Raw genomic sequence first — 14,957 nt, forward strand, 5'->3', positions numbered from 1 at the left:
AATAACACAGAACTCAAGTGCTTTACTTACTGTTATCGGTTTATGACAAAGGATACAACACAGGAACAACCAAATGCAAGGAATGCGTAGGGCAAGGTGTGGGGGGGTGGAGGTTCAGAGCTTCTTTGCTCTCTCCAACACTTTGGTCTAGTCACTAACTGGAAAGCTCTCCCAACTTCATTTTCGTGGAGGGTTCATTATATGGACATGATTTATTATGTTTTGAAAGACTAAGTAATCTATACCCAATATGGGGCTTGAACTTATAACCTGAGATCAAGAGTGACATGCTCCACCGCCTGAGCCGGCCAGGTGGCCCATGATTTATTAAATTATTTGCCAGTGGATGTGGCACCTAGGTGGCTCTGTTAGTTAAGTGTTTCCCTTCAGCTCAGGTTGTGATCTGGGGATCCTGGAATCAAGCCCCGCATCCACATCCGGTTTCCTGATCAGCATGGAGCCTGCTTCTCCCCCTCTCTCTGCTCCTCCCTCCTGCTCGTGCACTGGCGTGCTCTCTCTCGTAAATAAAATTTTTAAAAAATTAAAAAATAAATTATTTGTCATTGGTGATGAATGGAATCTCCAGTCCCTCACCTATCCCTAGAGATGAGGAAGTGGGACCGAAAGTTCCAGGCTTCTAATCGAAGCTTGTTCTGGCAACCAGCCCCCATCCTGAGGCTATCTAAAGGAGCCTGGCAGTCACCCTTATCATTCAGGAAATTCCAGGGGTTTTAGGAACTAGGAACTGTGCCAGGAACTGGGGCTGGAGACCAAATATCATTCCATGACAGGATAAGGGGAGACACACAAAGTCAAACACAACTCCATCCTTGCAAGAAGAATGGGAGGAAGAGGGAGCCCTGATATTCTAGGGCATTTGCTACATGAGCAAAATGTATAATAGATTTTAAACTCACTTTTGTTTTTAAGATTTTATTTATTTGACAGCGAGGGAGAGAGTGAGAAAGTACAAGCAGGGGGAGCAGCAGAGGGAAAGGGAGAAGCGGGCTCCCTGCTGAGCAGGGAACCTAATGCAGGGCTGGATCCCACAATCCTGAGATCATGACCTAAGTAAGGCAAAAGCAGTTGCTTAACTGACTGAGCCACCCAGGCTCCTCTTAACTCACTTTCTAATACAATTGTTGTACAGTTGTGTCAGTAAAAAGTCTTTATTTCTTTTAAAGATTTTATTTATTAAAAAAACATTTTATTTATTTATTTGACAGATATAGAGAGCACAAATAAGTAGAGCGGCAGGCAGAGGGAGAGAGAGAAGCAGGCTCTCTGCTGAGCAAGGAGCTCAGCAGAGCTCCTTGCGGGGAGCAAATCGATGCGGGGCTCGATTTAGGACCCTGGGATCATGACCTGAGCCAAAGGCAGAGGCTTAACCCTGAGCCACCCAGGTGCCCCAAGTCTTTTTTTTTTTTTTTTTTTAAGATTTATTTGAGAGAGTGAGTGAGTGAGAGGGAGCACATGAGCAGAGGGAGAAGCTGACTCCCCACCGAGCAAGGAGCCCGATTGGGGACTTGGTCCCAGGACCCTGGGATCATGACCTGAGCTGAAGGCAGAGGCTTAACCCACTGAGCCACCCAGGTCTTCCTATTTCATCACTTTAATTACGTTGTACGGTGAAAAAATAGGTTATACACTGTCTTCTGGCCTCTCTTGTTTCTGGTGAGAAGTGAGCTGTTAATCTACTTGGGGTTCCCTTGTATGTGAGCAGTTGTTTTTCTCTTGCACCTTTCAGGATTTTCTTTTTGTCTTTGGCTTTCCATATCTTCATTCCAATGTGTTTGTGTGTAGTGCTACCCTACTTGAAACTTTTTGAGCTTCTGGGATATATAGATTGGTTTTCAGCAAATCTGGGAAGTCTTAACTATTATTTCTTCGAATATTTTTTCTGCTCCTTTCTCTTTCTTCCACCTCCCTCCTTACACATAGATTGGTGCACTTAAACGAGTCTTGCATTTCTCTGAGGCTCTTTTCATTTTTCTTCATCCTGTTTTCTGTTCTTCGGCTTTATAATCTCTGTTGATCTATCTTCAGGTTCCCTGCCAGATCAAGTCTACTGTTCAAGTCTACTGTTGAGTCCCTCAAATGAATTCTGAAGTTTGGTCATTGTACTTTCCAACTCCAGAATTTTCATTTAGTAACTATTTTTTAAATCTTATTTTTTTAGATTTTGTGTTTTTTTGGTCAGAAAAAGAGAGAGAGAGCACAAGCACTGGGAGCAGCAGGCAGAAGAGGCAGAGGGAGAAGCAGGCTCCCCACTGAGCAGGGAGCCTGATATGGGACTCGATCCAATGACTCCAGAATCATGACCTGAGCCGAAGGCAGCTGCTTAACCGACTGAGCCACCCAGGCGCCCTTCGTTTAGTTTTTATAGTCTCTTTTCATCAATAGTCTCTCTTTGGTGAGATGTCTACTTTGTTAAGCAGTTCCTAGGACATATCATGGCTACTTTGACATCTAAATTTGGCATCTGGTCCCTTTCATTGGCAGTTTCTGTTGCCTGATTTTCCACCAGCGTGTGGGTCCCAGATTCCTGGTTCTTTGCGGGTCTTATGTTGAAAACTGGACCTTTCAGGTAATCTATTATAGCAGCTCTAGATACAGATTCCTCTTTGCCCTCTCTGGGACTTGTATTTCATCTTGAGGCTTGACTAGGCTATGTTAGCAACATCCATTTCCCCACCAGCCAGGAAACTCTGGTGTCACTCCTGGTCATGCACATGGTACCCGGGGCTGCCAATGGCTTTAGCTCTTGAAAGCGCTTTGTGTCTTTCCCTGAGCTCTAGGGTAAGATGTCCGCTTCATTTGATGTCCCACCACTCTCACTAGGCTCTAGGTAGGACTGATTGTTCTTTTGTTTTCAACAGTGCCCCGGGGCAAACTTGCTCAGCAGTCTGATCCAATTAAATTCTGGCAGGGATGGTTTTTTGAGGTCACTCTTTTGTTTTTTTCCTGACCCCAGGAAAGTTCTTTTTAGATATCTTTTTCTGGTCCTCTCTAGTGGGTTAGCTGGTCTACAGTTTAGACCACTGTTCTTAAGAGGAGCTATTGTGTTTTAGGAGTACCCTGAGGCTTGACCTTTCCTACAGACTTCTTCAGATAGAGTCCTTCCTTCTCTGAATGCTTTGGAATTCCCGTGCTTTGCTTACGGACTGCCTCTTCCTGTGGCCAAACTGAGCCCATGCTCTGGGAGCTGAAGACCATGGTAACTCTCCAAGGTGGACCCTATGCCCTAGGAGTGAGCTGGGGTGAAGGTGGTTGGGGTCCCTGGGGTATTGGCTTGCTGCTCCTGGAGCAGAGCTAGGACCGGGTGAGTAGGGATTGGGTAGATGAAAGGGAGTCCCTAACCCTTCAGCTATGATCACCAGGAATTTCAGTTTAGCTTCTTCAGCCTGGAATTGGAGGGGATGGAAAATGTGGGCAGACTGCCCCTCCCAGTGAGAGATGCTAAACTTTGATTGGGAGCTGAGGGAAGGGGAGCCCCGACTTCTTGGCCATATTTGCCCGGAGTGAAACCTTCATCAAACTGAGCTAGAGGTGGGGGAAGGATGGGGTGGGGAGAGGGTGGTGGCTCATTAGCCATAGACTCTTGGTTCTTATCAAGTTTAACTAGATTTTCTTCAATAAATGTTTCTTCATTTGACATATGCCCTTAGAATTTCCAGGGACTTTGGTATTTTGTTTCATGGTTTCCACCAGCTTTGTTTCACCAGGAGTGGTCCAAATAGTTTCTCACACTGACATCCTGGAGTGGATTAGCTGTCACAAACTACACCAGTCCCAGGGCAACACCGTGAAGGGCAGTTCGGAAAACTTCCCACACACGTGGCTGGACATTCCATAGAGTCAATTTTCTCTCTTTATCCACCGGAGAAGGGCATTTGCCTCTCCTTTCCCTCCCAAAAGGAGAAAAACCTTTGCTACTTGGAGGCAGGGTAGGAAAGCATTCTGGGTTCTCTAACCTTTTGCAATGTAAACACATCTCTCTGAGGTCAGATAAGCTCCAGCTTTTTGACCTAAAGAGGTCTTCAAGGTTATGAGTCTCATTTCCCTTGAAATATAAACACATATAATATCAACCTCCAGAATTAGGTGAATCTCTCTGTAGCTCTCTACCTCTGCAGTTGAAAATTAACTTTCCAAGGCTTGGCTCTTAGCCCAGGATCCCAAGTTTTTAGCAAATTTATTCAGAAAACCCCAGCTGCACAGAAACACAAACTTTTCTCTCTACCCAGGGATTGCACCTCCTTGTGTTTCTCCATAGCGGCTACTGGTAAATATTTCCATAATATGCCTCTCCTCTGGTCAGTTGATTTTAATCTGACCAGCAGAAGATAAGACCAAGTCCATTGGGTTTGTTGTAAACCACACTTACCCACCTTTTGCCCGCAGAACTCCAAGGGCAGGACGAGGTCATTCCCACTGCAGTGGTCTTAGCCTCAGCCTCCAAGGCTCCTGGCTTTTGTCAACTGAACAAACCTTATTTACCTTCAAGGTCTACCTTAGAATGGCTGGTGGCTTCCCCATGTTTCTGAATTAACCTTGCCTGCCTGGCCTGAGGCATATGCCCAGTTTCAGCTGGATAGACTAATACTCTGTGTAGAGTTTGCCTTGGCCTGCAGAAAAATCTGGAACAAATTATGCCATCCAAATAACTGGCCCGACTGAGTTGAAGCTGACCTGAATGTCTTTGAGGCTGAGGCTATGCCATGAATCACTTCAACTAAAAAGTGAGGAATGGGGCGCCTGGGTGGCTCAGTGGGTTAAGCCTCTGCCTTCAGCTCAGGTCATGATCTTAGGGTCCTGGGATTGAACCCCACATCAGGCTCTCTGCTCAGTGGGGAGCCTGCTTCCCTCTCTCTCTGCCAGCCTCTCTGCCTACTAGTGATCTCTCTCTGTCAAATAAATAAATAAATAAAATCTTTAAAAAAATAAGTGAGGAATAGGAGCGCCTGGGTGGCTCAGTCGTTAAGTGTCTGCCTTCAGCTCAGGCCATGATCCCGGGGTCCTGGTTTCTAGCCCTGCATTGGCTCCCTGCTTGGCGGGAAGCCTGCTTTCCCTCTCCTACTCCCCATGCTTGTGTTCCCTCTCTTGGTGTGTCTCTGTCAAATAAATAAAATTTTAAAAATCCTCCTCCTCCTCTTCCTTCTTCTTTTAAAGATTTTATTTGACAGAGAGGGAGAGAGAGAGAAGAAACACAAGCCAGGGGAGTGGGAGAGGGAGAAGCAGGCTTCCTATGAGCAGGGAGCCTGATGTGGGGCTGGATCCCAGGCTGGATCCCTCCCCTGAGCCGAAGGCAGATGCTGAATGGCAGAGCCACCCAGGCGTCCTGACACTTGGAATATTTCTGATAAGCTCCTCTAGGTGTAGGTCAGTGTTTTCCCCAGAGATAAATTAATGCCTGCCTTTCATACGGCCCCAGAGGGTACACATGGCATCCCTGGGAACAGAGAGTTTACAGTTTGTAGAGCCCCCAAGTGGAATTATACATCAGTCGGGCGGGCTAAGTGCATAAAATCCCTAAGGAGGCCTTCCACCAGTTGATAAGTTTTGGGGTTTCCCCCACTTCGGCCCAAATTACTCCATTCAGTTCTTATTTTCAGAGGGACTGACTTCAGGCAGTCAGTTTCAAGCAGTAGCTGGGCTCATCCCTTCCTATCTGGTGAGCTGTCAGGCTTCAGGAGCACGGGCAGTGCTCGGTTTGAATTTGGGGTGCTGACAGCAGCAAGGCTAGCAGTTACAGAGAGGGGCCCAGTGGTGGGCAGCAGGTCGGGAGAGCAGTGAGGAGTGTTCTGGGAGGACGGCTCCAGGAGCGGATTCTGAAAAACAAACATCATGAATTGCCTGCCCTTCATCTGCTGGGTCTGAAGTTCTCCCTTCTCTGGGGCCTTGCTTTTGGCTCTCCTTTCATTGTTCCTAAATCAGTGTGTCTCACGACTGTAACTTCACGGAGTTTTTTCCATCATCCTCTCCTCTCTCTCAGACATTTCACCCACAGGGGTTGGTTGCAAGAGAGACAAAAAGCCTTTTCACAGAATATTTTCACACAATTCACGCAGACTTAATCATTACATCTGCATCTCCTAAATCCCTTTTTAGGCAAGCTGATCTGGGATTATTGTTAGGGGAGAGCAAAAGCTACAGCATGTCCCAGAGACTGGTCAGGGCAGAATTCCGAATTAAAAGATTTTTTTGAAATAGATGTAACCTGTCCCCGCTCTTACTGTCCGGACCGTGAGCCAGTGCAAAGCCTAGCGAGGATCAGCCCTCCGTGGTGACCGCTGCCCTGGGTAATCAGAGGGGAGTCAGACCAGCACCTCATTGCTGAGTGACCCCTGCCAGAACCAGAAAAGGTACAAATGGCCAGAAAGGTCAGAAAGGCCGAACACACAAAGCCAACAGCAATGAGATCTCGCCGAGAGAGGGCCCAAAGTCCCCTCTGATTCAGACTGCCAGAGCTGGTGAAGGGGCCAGGCTTCTCGTGATTTTGACCTTCCTCTGCCTTGCGGCTTTCCTGGGAATCCCTCCAGGAGAGAGGCTGGCTCCATCGGCGGCGGCCCCACCAGACAATGGCCCTTTCCGTGGGCACCTGTGTGCAATCCAGACAGGCCCACCGGCATTCATGCTTTCCACACACGCACATTCCACACCCACCCAAAAGGGGGTCTTTCAACATTCCCAGAGTTCAGCGCACATGGCAACACACCTATTTATAGTTTAGCAGAGCTGAAAACCTGGGGGGCGGGTGGGGAACAAAACAAAACCTTGGCTTTTCCTTGCTTGGAGCAGCAAGAGAGGGCTGCCTCTTTCTCATGCTAAGGAGAACTTCTGCCCAGCTATCGGGGCCTTTCTTGCAAGGATTTTTATAAAAGTGCATTTTACCTGTCAGTCATAGAGTCTGAGTTGACCCATTCCACAAATACGAGCATCTGATTTCTACAAGATCTCATTCCTCACTACCTTTTCCGAGGCAAACACATCTGCACGGAGTCTCCCACACCTAGAATCTAGTAAGATTTCAGGTCTCCAAATTGATGGTAAGAAGCCAACGGTTTTCTCCTGAATGCCAGAGAACCTCAGGACTAAGAGACGTCCATTCCGCTCACAGTGACAAAAAACAAGGACAGCCTTCTCTTTGCAGCCTTCCCTGAGGGAGTGGGGGAGAGGACCACGGAACATCCAAGTCAATTTCTGCTGTTGGTTCAGAAGCCATAACACAGAAAGCCATACAAAGCGGTTTTTTTTTTTTTTTTCATATGAAGCAGTTTTTAAACTCCTTTTCTCCCCCTGCAAAGTTTTGCACAAACTCCTAAGCAGTTAAAATTAGTTTTTACAGGATGAAATCAAGGTGCAGGGAGAAGCTGTCTCCTCCCCGGTGGGGAATGCAGAAGTCGGGCAAAACGCAGGCTGCAGAGTGGGGTTTCATAACTGCCCTCTCCTTCCTCTGCTGGGCACGTGTGAGAATGCTCCAGGACTCCCTGTCCTTGCTCAGGGAGGCTCCAGTCCACATTCTGCAGCATCTCCATTTACCCCGTGCTCTGCGTCCTCTCTCCCCACATGGTGCCTGGAGCCGGTGTCCCCGTCTCCCCCTGTGTAAAGGGACTAGTGCAGCGCCTTCTGAGACAGAAGAGTCAGCTGCGGTCGCAGGGAAATAGGGAGCAGAGGGGAGCTGGGAAGGTCTCCAGAGTGGTGATCCAGACCCCTTCCCCTGCGGTGTTGACTCGACCCCCAGACCCGGGAGCTGATTAAGTCTGTCTCCTCCTCTCCTGTAGGAGAGCAACACAGGCTTCTCCCGTCCCACTTAAAGCCCCCCTGTAAGGATTTTTGGGTCCCTCCGAAGCAAAGAGCAAAATCCTTATCTGGATGCTCCAAGCTTATCTCCTAATCCCAGACTCACACATTTCTCAGTCTTTTCAGCCCAGCTGTGATTCCTATGGATATTCTTCAAATCCTGCTAACCAGCCTCCGGGCTCAGTGTGTCTCTTGCAGAAAGCCACGTGACTCATAGGATGCCATCATCTTTGTTGCCATAACTGTTGGGCTTTTGTAAGCATCTCTATTAATTTTATTCTGAATGCACATGAGAGACAGATTAGTTATTATTCACACAAAAATAAAAAATATTCTTAGGCAAATAATTATTTGGCACCATGATCTCCCCCCATCATAGCCCAGTTGCTTACCCCTGGGGCAACATGATGAAAGCCAGATGGAAAAATCTCCAGCATAGGTGGTTAGACTCTCCAGAGGTAAGGGGTAGAGAAAAAGGGATTTTCCTTGCTTATATTCAGAAGAAAGAGGCAACTGCTTCTTTGTCCTCTCCCACGGGGGAGGGGAGAAACACCTTTGTTGCTTGGAGACCGGACAGAAAAGATCCTGGGTTCTCCCTCTGACCTTCTGGAATATAAATGCATCTCTGCAGGAGCCAGAGGGACCCTGGTGGCTCCAGTTTTTATGACCTAGAGCTGTTTCCAAGGTCATGGGCCTCATGTGCCCTTGAAATATAAACACACCTTCAGGGTTTGTTAAATCTCTCTGGAGTTCACACATTATAGAGTTGTAAATTAACTTAGCTGATGATCCCAAGATTTCAGAAACATTTACCTAGAAAGCTCCAGCTCTTAAAGTTTCTGCTTCTCTTGCTAACGGTTTGCTCCATTGTGTCGTAGTTAGAAGCAGGACACGTGCAGGACTCTCGTGACCCAGACGTGTGTGTTGCTCCGGGCACTTCCACAAGAAGTGTCCTTGCTCTCCTACACTTGGGTTTAGGCACCGGGCCTTGGGTTGAGGTGGCATTGGAAAGGTGAGGCGGCGGACTGCGTATAGGGTTGGTGAAGTGAGCAGCATGTTGGTGGCAGGAACACTGTGCAGTACTTAGGAGAGGGGTATTTCCTAAGTAAAAAGTTTTTTTTTTTTTTTAATTTATTTGAGAAAGCAACCAAGAGAGAGCAGGGTGAAGGGCAGACCGAGAAGCAGACTCACCGCTGACCGGGGAGCCAGATGAGGGACTCAATCCCAGGACCCTGGGACCATGACTTGAGCTGAAGGCAGCGGCTTAACCCACTGAGCCACCCAGGCGCCCCGAAAGTAGTGTATTTAAAAGATCTGTTGGGGGGCGCCTGGGTGGCTCAGTGGGTTAAGCCGCTGCCTTCGGCTCAGGTCATGATCTTGGAGTCCTGGGATCGAGCCCCGCATCGGGCTCTCTGCTCAGCGGGGAGCCTGCTTCCTCCTCTCTCTCTGCCTGCCTCTCTGCCTGCTTGTGATCTCTCTGTCAAATAAATAAATAAAATCTTTAAAAAAAAAAAAAATCTGTTGGGAGCACCAGAGTGGCTCAGTCCGTTAAGCGTCTGACTCTTGATCTCAGTTCAGGTCTTCATCTCAGGGTTGTGAGTTCAAGCCCCATGTTGGGTTTTATTAAAATAAATATACGTTGGAGCCCCTTTTCTGGGCTGAAACTTTGAATGGGGTAGGGAAGCCATATCTATGTAGAAGGCAAAGGGTGAAGGCAGCTAACTGTTACAGATGGACCCTAGTGGTTTCTGCCTAGACATACAGCATGATGGGCACAAACCCACACTCTTTCCACCAGCACGTAACCTGAGAAAATACATGGCTGCCTTGGGTCAGAGGTGCAGTAACGGACGGCTTGTTGTGAGGTAGGCGTTCAGCAGCTCGAATCAGAGGTCTTACGACCCCACCTGTAAAAATCAGAGCCACTGATAGGAAGCAAGACCTACAGCCTCTTTCAAGATTTCTCAGGGTGGCGAAGTTTTCATTTCATGTCTAAGGCAGTGACCTTGTGAAAATTTGCTAAAGGCCTGCTGAGGTGCAGTCACATCTGCCCAGATGTGACATGAAGCCTTCTGGGTGGAAGAAAAGGAATTCACAATCTTAAAATTGAAAAGTTTAGGTCTTTCAAGTCTCTCACAGCCTAGAAGCACTTTTCAGTAAAACTACATTGATATGAACTGTATCCCTGGATACAGTACTTTTATATTTTAAAAGTTAATATTTCAGGAGGCCAAAATAACCCATATAATCCACTTGAAAGCAGTTGGAGCCTAACAGACAGTCTGGGAGAAGTGAAAGAGACCATTGATGCAGAAACTCCGTGATGCTTTCCAGACTGGGGCAGGTGCGGCTCACAGGGGGGTGCGAGGGTGGCTGAGCCCTGAGCAGCCCCCAGCACCTGTGGGCATGGATAACCCTCCCTGGATTCTGGGGCGGTCCTGGTCATTATTCTGGGCCACCCGACCCCCACCTCCATCAACAGGAACTGTGCAGACAAGGTGGCAATTTGAGCGACCTTCGGTAAAGGCGTACATGTGTGCGGTGTGTGGGGGGTCTGGGAGAAAAGGCGGCGCTAAGTGTTCATCTCATGATGTAGACTGGGGCCCTCTCCCAGCTCCCAGCACCCTGGACCCCAGTCCTGGCTGGAGCAGGGGGCCTCTCCTAGACTCCATGCACCACCACCCAGACCCAGCTGTAGAGGCGAACTGGCAGGGTGGGGTGGGGGTGGGGGTGGGGGTGGGGAAGTGGATCCAGGCTCTTTCGGGACCAAAGGCAACTTTTTTCAACAAATGGCAAGGATTACCTCCTCCTGAAATAGATGTGGTGTTTATTCATGATTCACCTCTTTAAATGCCGAGTTAATCTTACATCGTGGACGGTGATACTGACTTATTGGCTCCAGTTCACAAGGCTTCCTTTCAGGAGAGGTTGAAAGGCGTCCCGTTCTCAGGGCTGTAACTGTAGATGGCCATCAGAGGACCAGCCCAACCACCCTGACAGTTCTTATCTTCCCCTCTGATTTCTACCTGCAAAAAGGAAATCCTTCCTCATCCGGAGGACAGTGCCTATTGTAGCCTTCCCAGGACGGGTTTCCCCAAGCCGTTAAAAATTAGCAACCCTAGGTCAAGTTTCTGCTTCTCATTCTTCTCATGGCTTATCCCAGACTTGGTATGATAATGATGACTAGGGCAGCAGGAGTCCCGACACCTTTTCTGTGAATACCCATCACTGTGGCGTCTTAGCTTCGCAGCATTTTAAGGCACTGAAATAAAAGTCCAGCTGGTAGAGAACCCAGAAGCTTTCCTGCAGCCCTTGGCAGGACAAACACTTCGCCCACAGCAGAAAATATGTGGAGGAAACCAGTGTCAAAAGCCCTTGACTAAGAAGTTTGACTGGAGATGTGTTTTGCCACCAGTTACAGGAGACGCCCTAACAATGGCACGAGCAAATGTGGGGTAGATTTGCCTCGTGACAAGAAGCTTGGGGGTTGGCAGCCTGGGGCCCGCACGGTGGCTCAACTAGGTGACCAGACACCTGGGCTTTTTACTCTCTTTCTGCTCCGCCTTCCTCAAAGAGTGGTCTTTTGACATCATGTTTGTCACCTAATGGTCACAAGATGGCTGCCTCCTCTTCCGGTTCCGAGGTGGAAGAGTCAAGAAGGAAAGGAAAAAAGATGAAGGCGGGGCTTTTCCTTGTGAGGTCTCTTCTAGCAGTGGTCCCTGCCTGCCTTATCCCAGGGACCAAAATGATGTCGCATGCCCACTGGTTTTAAGAGAGGTTGGGAAATTGAGTGATACATTTTCCGACCTCTACACTGGAGGCAGGCCATGACAAAGGCGACTGGGAATGTGTGTTGAATGTGTCAATCTATGGTATCTGCCACCAGGTGTCACAGTAAAATAGTACTGAAGAGAACAAAGCAGGGCTAGCCTAGGTTTTACCAACCTGAACTGTCGGTTGGGGAGAACATCATGGGCAGGACTGGTGTCTGGTCACATAGGCTATGGGGGTTGGGAAAAGAAAAGTCAGTACGGCATAGTCAGTACGTGGAGGTGGAGGACTTGAGCCTGGGTCAGCCTGACCAGTTGTAGGGCTCCCTTTATTATCCCGGGCTGTTGTGCTGCTGTGCGAGTGTCTGCACGGCGGCATGTCTGACTCTTCTTATGATGGCTGTGCCCAGGCACCCACCAGCTTCTGAGAGTGGCATTCAGGAGGGGGACCTGGGGGGCGCCTGGGTGGTTTAGTGGGCTAAGCCTCTGCCTTCGGCTCCGGTCATGATCTCAGGGTCCTGGGATTGAGCCCCACATCGAGCTCTCTGCTCAGTAGGGAGCCTGCTTCCCCCTCCATCTGCCTGCCTCTCTGCCTACTTATCTCTGTCTAACAAATAAATAAATAAAATCTTAAAAAAAAAAAAAAAGGAGGGGGACCAGGAAGACAGTCCTAGTCCTATCAGATATAGCCCGCCTATTGGGTTATGACTGCCTCCAACCGCCGCTCTTCCATTAGAATCAGAGCCCCTTGAAGACAAAGACTGTGTTCTGATCCCAGTTGTATCCCCAGGAACTGACATAGAGTAGGTACTCAATAAATATTTGCTGGGTACGAAATGATTGCAGGACTGGGCTGTGGTAACATCCCTGTATTAGGAGTACTAATGCTATGCCAGGGTAGTGCTCATTCAGTGTTTTATAAAGGGACCCTGTGGGAAGGAGAACTCTGGCTGATGGGCTCAGAGAACAATTCAGGGGAGAGTCAAGTCAGTATCCGAGCCAGTCTTCGTGATTCTCAAACACAGGCCTGGGGAAGCGTGCCCTAGGTGGAGGAAACAGGGACAAATGTTCCCAGATGAGAGCACAGACTATGGAGAGAAGTCACAGCCAACGGGTAACACAAGGTTTTGGAAAAAGGAGATTGTAGCCAAGTATGAATGGGAAACATCGGCTTAAATAAACTCAATTATCCATCACAGGTCTCAGAGCCTTTAACAATGCCCCTGTGACTCCAGCCAGTGTTCTCAAACACTCGGTCTCGGGACCTTTCCTTGTAGAGTGTTTCATGGAATGAGTGCCCCACAGAACACGTTTTGGGAAACACTGATCTAGCTCAGCCCCACACGTATAGATCAGGAAAACGGAGACTCAGAGAAGAGAGCTGGTTTATTCGGAGCCACAGAGCAGAACCTGGATTGGAACCGCAATCATGTCCCTTGACTTCCAGCATAATGCTCATTCATTACGTGAGGACTATGTATGCAAAGGACAGCTTCTTTGTCACAGGGACCTTTTATTTATCTATTACTCAAACAACAACGTTGGTTTGTTGTTTGGCCCCCCCGATTTTGTACAGTGGTATTTCTATTCATTTCCATGACTCTGAGCTGCCAGTCCCTGGCATTGTCATGTGTGGCCTCCGGAATCTAGGGAAGAAGGTTCATCTTCACTCAGTCCCAGGTTGGCCTCAAGGGCCAAAAAAAGGGATTCTGCACGGCCATTTTTAGGGACATGCAGGGCCGCTGCAGTTTAGACCTGTGCCTCCCTCCTCAGCTCTTCCTTGCCCCCCAGCCCTGGTTGGTAGGCTGAATGGTACCCAAAGATGGCCACGTCCAAACCCCCGGAACCTGTGAATATGTTACCTTACATGGCAAGCAAATGGGACTGTGCAGATTTAGTTCTGTTTTGGACTTGAGGAAGGTTATCCTGGATTACTTGGGGGTGGGGTGATCTAATCACCGGAGCCCTTAAAAGCAGAGAACTTTATCCGGCTGACACTGAAGGGAAGCAACAGAAGGTCAAGTCGGAGAGAATCACAGCGTAAAAAAGACTCCACGCTGTCTTCGAAGATGAAGGGGGCGACGTGACAAATACAGGTGGCTTTAAATTGCTGAGGAGAGGCTCCCTTCTGACAGCCATCAAGGGAACAGGGACTTGAGTCCTAAGTCCTACAACCACAAGGAACTGAATTCTGCCCAAAACATAAATGAGCGTGGAAGCTGACTCTCCTCCAGAGCCTCCAACGAGAGCCCAGGCCACAGGCCCGGAGCAGAAGAACGAGTGATCTATAGACTGTGAGATAATAAATTTGTGTTGTTTTAAGCCATTAAATTTATGGTAATTAATTTTGACAGCCTCAGAAAATGGACTCCGTTGGGGTAAAGTCATTAACATATCCAGAGTGGGGGTCTGAAAGGAAGAGAGGTTAGGGCAAGGGCACCACAGGGCCTGGAGGGCTTTGGGGCTGAGGTACTGAGTTTTAGTGTTTAAAAAAAAACCAGGCAGGGAGGACTCGGGGGGTGGGGTGCACCTGCGTGGCTCAGTGGGTTAAGCGGCTGTCTTAGGCCCACGTCGTGATCCCAGGGTCCTGGGATCAAGCCCCACATCAGACTCCCTGCTCAGTGGAAGTCTGCTTCTCCTTCTCCCTCTGCTGCTTCCTCCACCCCCTGCATGTGCTCTCTCCCTCAAATAAATTTAAAAAATAGGGGCGCCTGGGTGGCTCAGGGGTTGAAGCCTCTGCCTTCGGCTCAGGTCATGATCTCAGGGTCCTAGGATGGAGTCCCGAATCTGGCTCTCTGCTCAGCAGGGAGCCTGCTTCCCCTTCTCTCTCTGCCTGCCTCTATGCCTACTTGTGATCTCTGTCTGATAAATAAAAATCTTTAAAAAAAATAAACAAAACAAAACCAGCCGTTTTGAGTCATGTGCATCCTTCCCTCCCGGCCAGGTGTCCCCATAGCTCTACCCAGAATGAGAGTGGTGGTCATGGGGGAAGGCTGCTAGAGGCCAAAGGGCTCCCCGAAGTAGGGCCACCTCTGTGTCTTTTCTACATCCCACGTTCTGTCTGACAACTGAATCATGGGGGACCCTGTCATAAAGGCCCAAAGCCTCTGCAATTCGGCTGATAGTGGTTATTCGTGACTATATCCCTCAAAAAGAAAGGGGCGGCTAATTTACTACCCCTGACAGGGCGAAGTGTGGTTATTACCGTGGTGTTGGAACAGCTCAGGCTCCTGAGTGAAGCCTTTTCAACAGAGGACGTGTCCCAGAAGGGGAGGTGTGTGTCTAGGAGTTCAAAATAAACATCATTGTGTTTGAGAAAGAATTCCAGCTTCCCTGGGTGATAACCGGACTACTCTCAGATCTAGAGCCAGTCTCTGAGTCTTT

General features: G+C 48.6%; 1 protein-coding gene across 3 annotated transcripts in view; it reads left to right on the plus strand.

Moving 5' to 3' along the window:
* The window catches only part of STOX1 (storkhead box 1), a 60,404-nt gene that overhangs the window by 23,674 nt on the left and 21,773 nt on the right, over window positions 1-14,957 (plus strand). Inside the window, exon 1 of one of the 3 annotated variants that reach the window (XM_047701604.1) lies at window positions 3,072-3,217. The exons of the other annotated variants lie outside the window; for them this stretch is intronic. The gene's annotated coding sequence lies outside the window, so the exon portion shown is untranslated. Of the gene's footprint in view, window positions 1-3,071; window positions 3,218-14,957 lie in introns of those variants that run through there. 3 annotated transcript variants of the gene reach the window in all.

The sequence above is a fragment of the Lutra lutra genome, chromosome 14 (assembly GCF_902655055.1).
Source record: "Lutra lutra chromosome 14, mLutLut1.2, whole genome shotgun sequence".
NCBI classification, from domain to species: domain Eukaryota; kingdom Metazoa; phylum Chordata; class Mammalia; order Carnivora; family Mustelidae; genus Lutra; species Lutra lutra.